This window comes from Sebastes fasciatus, chromosome 21, assembly GCF_043250625.1.
Source record: "Sebastes fasciatus isolate fSebFas1 chromosome 21, fSebFas1.pri, whole genome shotgun sequence".
Classification (NCBI taxonomy): domain Eukaryota; kingdom Metazoa; phylum Chordata; class Actinopteri; order Perciformes; family Sebastidae; genus Sebastes; species Sebastes fasciatus.
The window spans coordinates 4,282,428-4,293,621 of record NC_133815.1 but is presented as its reverse complement, the minus strand read 5'-3'; the positions used below and the strand labels follow the sequence as shown (position 1 = coordinate 4,293,621).

Sequence of the window (11,194 nt, the reverse complement as noted above, 5' to 3'; positions counted from 1 at the left end):
AATAATAATAATGATAATAATAATAATAATAATAAATATAATAATAATAATAATAGTAATAATACTACTACTACTACTACTAATAATAATGATAATAATAATGATAATGATAATGATAATAATAATGATACTAATAATAATAATAATGATAATAATAATAATAATAATCATCATCATAATAATAATAATGATAATAATAATAATGATAATAATAATAATATAATTAAAACAATAAATATAACTTGCATAGTATAAATATATGTATATATATATATAAAACGTAAATAATAATAATAACAATCAATAATCAGTCAATAATACAGATGAAATAATAATAATACATTTAAAATAATAAATATATATATATATATAATTTATTTTAATAATTTATTATAACTTAAATAATAAAAATAACTTGTTAATAATACAAATATAATAATAACAATAACAGTAATAATAATAATAATAACGATAATAATAATAATTTGTCTATAATAAAATAATATTTAAAATAATAATAATAATAATAACTTGTCAATAATAATAATAATAGTGCATTTTTATTGTATTTTTTGTGTTCAAATTATGCAGTAGAAGAGCAAAGGCTACACATAACAATATAAAAAAAATTATACACATTTTTAACTAAAATTACTAATTTATTTAAACCACTCACAGACCAACAAGTGATGAGATGCAAAAGCTACAGTGTTTTTTTCCCAACATGGTTGCAGCATATTATTTGTTATGTAACTGTCTCCAAGGCTAGTCACCTCCCTCCACCCCCCCGCCGTCGTAGGGCAGGGCTGCCTCCTCTGAAGCTGTGATATTTGCACCCCACATTTTGTATGATGAGACACAGATGAAAGAGAATGCTGCATAGTGGAAGCATATGGAGTCATTTCAGGAGTCATGCTCCACCACCACCACCGCCAACACCATCACCACTACCACCACCTCCCACTGGCTGTTAAAGCTGCATGCACGCCTGCCCGGTGACTCTGGGAGTGGAGGAGGCATCGCTATGATTAATATCGCTTTGCTCAACTCTCCCAGCAAGGTTATCAGCAGCCATCTGTAGGCAGCGAAAAAACCCTAATATCCATTTAGATTTGAACATCCCATTGTTTCTCTGCGCTTACACGATTCAGCCCAGTGCACTGGCAAAGTGGCAGGCACGTACGCTGGCTGCTCTATTAAAGTTGTACAGTACACTGCACCATATTAAGCCTGCAGTGTTCTGTTTGATGAATTCACAGGTGTCTTTTGGAATACAACAAGAGTCTCGGTTGCACGTTGGCATCCAAAATAGCATCTTCTCTGAACTGTAAATGGATGTGAAGCTTCTTCATCATTTCCAGCAGGGTGTCAATTTCTTCTCCTCTCATCTAGAGGGCAGTGGAGACCCACACAAAGACCTGTGTCTCCACTGGGATTACAGTGCATAATGCAGAATGCTCTCCTCACTATCTCTTAGCCTTCTGAGACCCAAGTTACACAGCTGAGCCAACTGTCAGCATATATGGGAGACTTGCATATGCCTTACAAAATATTACACTATGTGTAATTAGCTTTTGTGGATTTAATGTGAATAATGTATTATATAATAATGTGAGGACATTAACTTTGCATGCATCCCACAGACAACTATACCCTTAAGAAGAAGCAGTAGCCTATATGTTGGGGGATGCTGTTTGTGTGCGTGCAGTGCATGCTGGGAAGGGAAGAGTCGGAGACTGGCTGTCCGGGGTTGCATATTGAGATCAAAGGAGAGTAAGTCAGACATCAACATCCTTTTTCCTCCCCCTCAACTCTGCCAAACAAGTTGGACCAACTGCTGTCAACAGTTCAGATGAAGGACTCTGTTCCATTGTGCTTCACAACAGGGATCCTGATTGAAAAGTAGATCTGTTTCCATGGCTGCTATTACGGTTCTTCATATTGTTGTTGACAGTTGTCGTGATGGCGCTCTTGGAGATGGGGTTGTCCCTCTGCAACAGAGTGGAAACAACATAGTTATTCTTAGACATTCATTTTGTGTCACATTGCTGCTGATAAAAAGTGTTGTTTTGCCATAATATAGTCTCAACGACACGTACGCATACTATCAGAATCAGAAATCAGAAAGGTTTTTATTGCCAGGTGTAAGGGGTATACACGAGGAATTTTCTTTGGCTTTCTTGGTGCGAGACAAATAGTATAATAACAAAGAAATAGATAAAACTTTAGAATAAAATAAGAATAAAAATGTACAATTAACAAAATAAGCTATAAAAACAAACATGATATAAACAGATAGTATAAACAGATAGTGCAAATATTGCCGGTGTGCAAACAAAACAATCAGGTATCAGAGGGAGAGAGAGGGATACTGTAGGGGGTGGTATTGAGAGTGTATGAGAGAGGGGGAGAGTCAGTGTCGGGGTGGGGGGGGGGGGGTAGTAGTGTGTGTGTGAGGGGGAGACAGTCACAGGGGGGCAGATGGGCTGTTGGAGAGCCCTACTGCCATGGGGAAATTTATTAAATTGGGGAAATTTATTAAATTAATTTATTAATTTAATAAAGAATATGTACATGCGGCCATATTTAAAACATGTCTCCTGCTTCACCTTAGCACTTATTGTATTTCTCTGTTCCATCTGTACCACTTTTACCACTATGCTCTTGTTCTACCATGTTAGTTGTCAAAATGTCCCTGCAGCAATGTCACCAAGACAAATTCCTGCATTTATTGCACAGCCTCTGACTGACAGGCACTGACAGAAGGGTTTGTTTGGGCAGGGCTCTCCCTGCTCCAGCTCTCTCTCTCTGTCTCTCTCTGGAAGCGGGCAAACTCCCTCCGGTCATGGATGCTGGTGAGTAGTTTCCATAGCAGCAACAAAGCCACACCCCAGCACCACAACAGATGCTGATAGCACTGCAGTGATCAGGATCACGTTCGGACCCGATGGGCATGCTTGATAGAGGGGAAGCCGAAGATCTTTATCGGAAACAGATTGTCGCCAATCATTGTGGAAATTTATTTCATATGAATTTAATATGCATGTTAAATCTCATGGTGGCAAATGCAAGCATTATTAAGTGACTTTTTGGATAGTGGATTAAAATATACAGACCCCTTTGCACTGCACATGATACACAAATGACTACCAAACCAAAAAACTGATGAAATGGGGAAAAAAGATCAAATAATGGTCGCTCTATTCTCTGAACAGACTGCAGTTTGTGCTTTTATTCAATTTCTCTATTTGTGTGGGTGTAGAAGGAACCATGCGTACCATATGTATATATTCTATTGTTGGAAATCAACAACACAAAATAATACTCAAATCATGCAGGCAACAACAGCTGTCAGTGTGTCAGTGTGCTGACTTGACTAGGACTTGCCAAAAACTGCATGCGATTATCATAAAGTGGGCATGTCTGTAAAGGGGAGACTCGTGGGTACCCGTAGAACCCATTTACATTCACATATCTTGAGGTTAGAGGTCAAGGGACCCCTTCTCGAGAAGCTAGTATCACATGGTTGGTACTAAAGGATTCTTAAGGTTTTCTAGGTTCTCGTGATACCAGCAACTACACTTTAGCTTTAAAATTGATTCCGCTACAACCTAAAAATCGCAAGTTGCGTTAATGCATTAAAGAAATTAGTGGCGTTAAAACAATTTTGCGTTAATGCATTATTATCGCGTTGACTTTGACAGCCCTAATTTAATCTAAAAGATAAGCTTCCCTGTTGAAGCCCTACTTTGTGACACATTATCATGACATACAGAAGATACACTTTTATATTAAGAAAAGAATCCCTAGAGCTGCTTTAACTTGACAAGACTTATTGAATTGTTCTATTGTTATGGATGTACTGGTGCTGTACAAGAAGAGAAAAGAGAACATGGTCTGCCTGCTTCGTTCAAGAGCTACGTGAACATGGACAGAGACTTCTTTTTGTCATCAGTCATCAGCAGGAAGCGTACTCTGCAACCCTTTGTGCCCACTTCCATATAGCTGTGAAGGCCCTGTTGCTAAGACACCAGCATGACCTACCGGAGCGAGGTTCAGGAGGGGAACTCCTCGTCTCGCACACATTGAGAAGGCCAAGCACAAGATGCATTCTCTGGGAAAGAACCATCTTTTCAGAGCGTGTTTTCAGAGCTGAAAAAGTATTTACAGGAAGAAGACAGAGTCCTCTTGTACCTTTGTTATCTTTATATATCCAGTTCATACAAAAAACACATCCATCCTCCTTTTGGGATTTTCAAATAATTTGCCAGTACTAAAAAAGGTCATGGCGCCTGTGCAAGGTGCAGATGGCTGGTGGCAGGAAGGGCAAAGCTCACAAGTTGGGCCTCGGAAGCGGTTGTCATGGCAAATGCAGGTGCCACAGCGACAGTCCCCTCTGCCTGCACACATCTTTTTATCCTGAGACAGGCAAGACTCCAAGCTGAGAGGGCACTCACATGCTTGACCACGAATATGCTGGGAGACACACATCCGCACACACATGTCCTGGGATAAAAAAAACAACAGGATAATGGAGTTTTAGTTCAAAATGAGATATGATCACCTCTTGTGGTATGTGGGAGATGTTTAACAGTAGTTGTTCATGTGTTACCCATACCTTTATCTATAGCGATACCAGATAATTGGATCCCTATCGAAGTTGTTGCAAGAGCGCTGGCAAGAACAGCCGTAAACAAACCTAGCTCCCTTACATGTCCTGGATTTGGACAGGCCAATCACAACCATTTATCTATATGGGTGCCACATGGGGATAATGCACTGTTTTTAGGACGCAGCTCTGGGGATAGAGCCGGGAGGGAGCCGGCGATTCTGGAGGAATAAAACCTGCGACCGCAAGTCACATTCTGGAGCTGTTTACTGGCGCGAGAAAAGCTCAAACAGCGAGTGTCGTCAGTCTCTAGTTGAGCAAAATGACGGACTTGTGAATCTACCCATACCCCCAGTCCTCTGTAGTGATCACAGCTGAAATCACTGCATTCACAGAACAGCCTGTAACACGCATGGTTGGGCTTTTTGCTGCTCTTACGATCAACACACTTCCCCACAAACACACTCTCCATACCTGCTGCAAAGGTATGAGTCAGCCTCGCCTCGCCCGACTCTGCTTGATTGCACTCAGCCCTCTTTACACGTGTAACACACGGAAACAAATATCTGTTGCCTGATTACCATGAAATTAAGCTTGTTAGCAAAACTGATGCCATCAAAGCTACTTCACCTGTACCTGCATGTGCCACACTCCAGAGTGCCGTTGCCATGGCTACACGGAGGACTGCGTAGGACCACGTCCTTTTGACATGAGCACTCGCATATGGGGCTCAGCAGGACCTCCACCTCTTCATCATAGCCTTCGGGCTTAATAATAACACGGGTGGTCTTTGTGAAGCAGTCACGCACGGAGGCGCTGTAATGCTTACATTAACGCTCACCTGGAGGGGAGGGGAGAATTCCTTGAGCACAATTCCAATGCTCCACTAATGAGGGAATCATCATAATTAGCATTAGCGTTGCTTCAACTGTGAATGGCCACATGCTAACGCGCAGCACTTACCACACACAGAGCAAGCCACATGACTACACACCTTGTCACCTGAGGAGATTTTGGAGAGCTTCGTTGCGCCGCCTCGGCTCACGGCCTTTACAGCGTGACGTATAGGAGGTGTGATATCCTGGCGGCAGCTTGCTGTTCTCCATAGCAACCTCAGAGGTCAGCGCACGCAGTCAATAGAGCAGTTAACCTCTTCAACTGGAGGAGGTGTCAGCATGCTACACACATGAGGCTAATGGCCTTTGTAGGAAGGGAGTTTCATGCCTCACTTACACGATACGCTCCGGCTATTATCTGCAGGATGTTGTGGGAGTTGTTAGAAAGCACATTTTTGGGAAGATGCTTCTTAGGCCCTGCAGCGAAACAACAATATCCTCAACACAGATGAATGAATATGTGCTCATTGACAGTCTGCCAGCTGATTTATATGCGACTCTCTCTAGCAACCTCTTCGTTACGGCGGCATAGACAAACTGAACGTAGTGTCGAAGCGTGGATGCTTGAATCGGTGACGGTTGGAAGTCACCCCCTCGGATGGATGAAGGTAGTATATGAGAAAGTGGTTGAACAACTTTTTTTGATTGACCTCCACAGGATATATGTGCATGATGTCTGTGGATATTATATAATTTTGTAATTGTTAACAAATCCCATAAAAGATCAGAACTAAACAATAAATTGATCCATAGTATTGCCAGTGTTGGCAAAGCCTGATATAGCTTATTCCTGTGTGCCATAGAGCTCCACGGTTGTCCAAAAACTATTAAAAACACATCAGTGTGCCACACTGTTGCACTGGGTGACATGTTTCTTCATTACAATGCACTCGGGCACTATAGTTTATTTTGGATTCGATCCTACATACACCATCCTGCTGCTGCAGCACCAACTCCACTGCTGAAAACAGTCCCAAACAAATACACCATTTACTCCTGTTTGCACTTGGCTCTTTTAGGAAATTATTTCTTGAAACACATTGTTAGTTTTGGACTTTTCATAATACTTATTTGACAGTAACAAAAATGCAGAATATCTCCATTTCATGAAGGGGAGGCTTGTGAATTTAGCATGTGGTTTAAAGGTGAAATTGTTACAGCAACATTGCAGGAGTTTACAACTGTGGTGCCACCACTGTAACAGCAACTTCTCAGCTATTCCCTCTGGACTAGTATAGTTATAGTATATTCTCATATACTGTATAGTATATTGAAAGCAACTCTTCATAGCTCCAAAGTATGCATTTATGAAAACATGGATGAATAATGAATGAATACAGATAGTCTCTGCTGTATACCTCATACAAGTGTGTGGCTTCCTCAGCGACTATGTTTACATGAACACAAATATTCCTCTAGTATTTAGAATATGACAATATTCCACACTTGATACGGGTCATGTAAACAGCATATTCTGTTTGGATATTCTGATTTAGGCCTTATTCCAAATGGAGTATTTTCCGATTAAGACATGTGGGATATGCTGATATTATTCTGGTTTAGGAGCATTCTTTGGACATGTATACAGCACATTGGGAATATGAGTCTCAATTGGGGTTTTTATGGCTGTTTGCAGCCAGCTCTGTGCGTTGTACACAAACCAACTAGCCAACAGTTTGCAGAGATGCATGCCCAAAAGAAAAGCCTACATTTCTGGTCGGAAGGAGAAACACACCCACTTTTAAACATCATGAAAGACTTGGATATCAACAGGTTTTTGGATATGGATTTGATATATATGAAATATCCCTACACTGAAGGTGGTTGCAAGAATGAAAGAGGGAGGCTGTGTTCACATCATCGGCTGTATATAAAGATGGACGACATGACAGCTCCTCAAAAGTGAAGCCGAAACATCTTGATCGCCCCCTGGTGGCTGGCTGCAGTGTAGGTCATAAATCCCGCCCCCTCCATGTTAGCTGATGGGCCAAAATAAAAAGTCAAAGTGTAAGTCAAATACATTTTTCCCAAAGATGGTTTCTGTCATTTTAGGTAGTTCTCATCATGCTGATGTATATATCTCTGATACGTTTGGTTTTAATGAGTTATTTGATGCTTTATAAAGGCGGTGAGACGTCATGACTGGCAGCTTTGACTCTCTCTCGCTGACAAGCTGCGGCTGTACTTGGTTCGCGATTGGTATGGTTGGGTGACCTGGATATTGTGGCTCCACCGCCTGATCACTACTGCGCAGACTCCAAATGATGTCAATATCTCAAGATGGCAGCTCAGGGATATTTTGGCTTCACTTCTGTACAGTGGGAGGGAGACGAGTCGTCCATCTTTATAGTCTATGGTTAAACAAGTCCTCCAACGGTTACGTTAGTGGGAGTATGCACGGCTGCATGTAAACGGGAATATTGGTGGAATATTCATTTCCATGTAAACAGCTTAGTAGGAATATTTCGGGCAAGGCTGGAATGTTTTGTGATACGTAAGCGTAGTCAGTGACAGCGAAGACGATCTGGATTTTCTCCTGTCTCAATGTTTCTGTGATGTGAGCCACCAAAGCAGAGTCCTGATAGAAGGCAGTCGGAGTAGATGCAGAATGTAATGCATAACACTCAGACAAGAATATATGTATGTGTAATCAGTAGTTAAGCATCCTCTCCCTCTTCCCTCTATCCCTGTCCTCCCCATACCCCTCCCATCTAACAACTCTTTCTATCGCTCATTTCATTCACTCTCCCTGACAGACTTTCCATTTCCTCCAAATAGATAAATAAGTACCATTCAGAGAGGAGCGGCACCCGCATCTCGCACATCCATTCTCCGCCTTGGGTGGCCATTTATCCAGACAGAAATAGATTAATAATGTATCTATATTCACTCCACCTGTCAGCGGCCTGGACTGTTATGAGGTCAAGAAACATAGCACTCTAATGAACCCGATAAGAGAGCTGCATGGATGTATAACACCCTGGGACAAAGACATACAGCGCACTCACAAGCAGATAAATAAGGCATATACATACACCCAACCACCCCCCAACCTACACACAGAAACACAGCGAGATTGAGAGATGAAAGCTTTGGTTTGGATTACTCCACAAACACTCCAGCTGTTTCCCATCAGGGTGTGCCTGTCAGCATCTTCTTTACCCAGGGAACTGTGCTGTTGATTCTGACCTTTAAATCACTGTCTTTGACTTCTGTCTGCAGAAGCCTGGACCTCTATTTCGCTGCTAGGATTGCTGACGGGAATCAATTTAGCACACGCTGCAATATCTTGTCCATAGGATAAACATGGTATATGCTCCTCGGGAAAACACACACAAACACACACACACACACTGCTGTGGTGGCTTGTTCTCTGAGCTAAAGCTTTGGTCTTTGTTTGTGAATATAAGCATGAGATATCACAAAGCTGCTTCAAATAATTTTTTTTCCACAAAGGAGAAGAAGTTGAAAACAAACAGACAAAAAAACGTCCCTGAACAACATTATTATCCCTTTCAAATTGTGTTTTTGTCCACCGAATGAATAGAAATCTGACATTTACTCTCCTTGTAGCTCTTGTTTAATCTCAATTAACTTCTGAGAAAATGATCTTGATCTTTAGCTGCTAGATATTCAAGATTTTTTAAGCTAGTCGCTAACTTTGTTCGTCTGTTAGGCGTCTAGCAGCCCAAAATGTGATTGAATCAACAGTAAGATACTGTCAGGCAGAGGTATTGAAACTCCACTGATGCCTGACATTGAACCCAAATTGAATCAATATTGATTCACTCATTATCTAAGAGGATGCCAGGGATTTAATTTTAATTGATTTTGCTCTATTGAAACAATGTCACACTAATGAACAACAAGAAACCAGACCTTTTCATGACATTTTATTTATTGGTACAACGTGTGTATTGTTCTCAACATGTAAATAAAGTTCAAGAAAACTTTTGCTTTCATTAAAAAAAATATATATTCAATTAGCTAACTCACAAACATTTACAAAAAACGAAATAACTGCAGTAGGATCAATTTAAATTTACATGTTTACTGACAAAATGATTAAATGTGCCTTGGAATATTACGGATCAAATAAAGTAAAATGCAAAATCACAGTCTTGCAAATTAAACAGTGAGAGGAATACTCCTACAATATTAATGCGATCACCTCAGGTGATTTCACACTTGTAGAAATTACATTATTTTTCATCTGAAGCATTCCCTTTGTTCCTCCTGTCCTCTTCATCTCAGCCTCTCTATCCAGTGCTCTTCTTCTCTGAATCGCTGAAGGTCAGCTGTGCTATCTCTTTGTGTTGCAGTGAATTTCTAAGAGGGCAAAAACAAAAAAGACATAAAGTAAGATTTAGAACAGATTCTAAGATGACATAAAGACATAAAAATGAGACATAAAAAGACATGAAAAATAAAAATGAATAAACCTATCAAACCCAAGGGGAGAACATCACATTGATAGATATGAAAATGTTCCCGTTGTAATTATATGAAGATCATCTTTTATACACATTCTTCTTTTCCAAGTGTCTTTAATTGCTTTGTTTTTTTACATTTTAGACAGGTTGTCGGCCTATTCGAAACAAGAAATCAGCGAGCACTAATAATGTTTTTGATGGTCAAAACACAGGTCATCATTCACATTATTGAAGGCAGTCACTATTCAGGTGCTCAGGTGTCAAACAGTACAAGTTATGCTCTTCCTAGAGTAGCAAACCTGAGACCCTGGATGCATAAAGAGAACTGGATAGGGGGTTCGTGTCGCGTGTATTAAGTTTCACTTTCACGTTACAACCAGCTCTTTATTCATGTCCCGAGTTCACAACGTTCAGTTTCATTTTCACTTTACAAAGGTGCAGTGTGTAGGATCTTGCGGTGTCTAGCGGTGAGGCTGAGATTTCAACCAGCTGAAGCCTCTCCAGTGTGCCAAGCGTGTAAAAGGGCTATGGTGGACGACGCAAAAACGCAAATGGCCCTCTCTAGAGCCATTTGTTGTAAGAGTAATGTAGGTAATTTGGACCAGAGCCAGTGTGTAGAATGTGTGTGTGTATGTGGGAAGTGAGTGGTGAAGCAAGAGAGAGAGAGCGAGTGACGTTGTCGACTCCGACCCAAGCTGTTCTGGGCTACTAGAAACATGGCGGTGCAACATGGCAGACTTGGTGAAGAGGACCCTCTCCGTATATATAAACAGCTCATTCTAAGGTACTGAAAACACAATGAATCTCATTTTCAGGTGATTATACACTAAAGAAAACATACTTATTAATATCATATTCCATTTCTGGGACACACTGGTCCTTTAAGTGGTTTTGTTGCCTAATCCTAAAGTGAAACAAGGGGTAACTATAGTGGCATCAAGGGGCGTGACAAAGCGGCCGTATGTGACGAGTTTGGACGGGCATCCGTAGAAAACACCAGCAGACGAGTCACATTCCTCCAGCCGATCTGCTCCTGCAAGAGAAGAGCATCAGTCAATGAGCAGCCAATTGGCAGCAAGCAGAGCCCCGTGACTGATATAAGTGTTTCTGACAGGCTTTGGGAAAAGAATTACCTTTCTGCTTTTGCATGTAATCAAATGACTGCGGATGAGTAATACTTCATGCATTCACGCTCTTTAGGGCTGAAACCTAAAACCTGCCATTATGAAATTATTGAAGGCAAATCTTCATATTTT

At 40.8% G+C, this 11,194-nt stretch overlaps 1 pseudogene; it reads right to left on the bottom strand.

Annotated features, from left to right (window-relative positions):
• Window positions 1–1,672: 1,672 nt before the first annotated feature.
• On the bottom strand, window positions 1,673–8,321 carry LOC141760073 (integrin beta-1-B-like; annotated as a pseudogene).
• Between the last annotated feature and the right edge of the window lie 2,873 nt (window positions 8,322–11,194).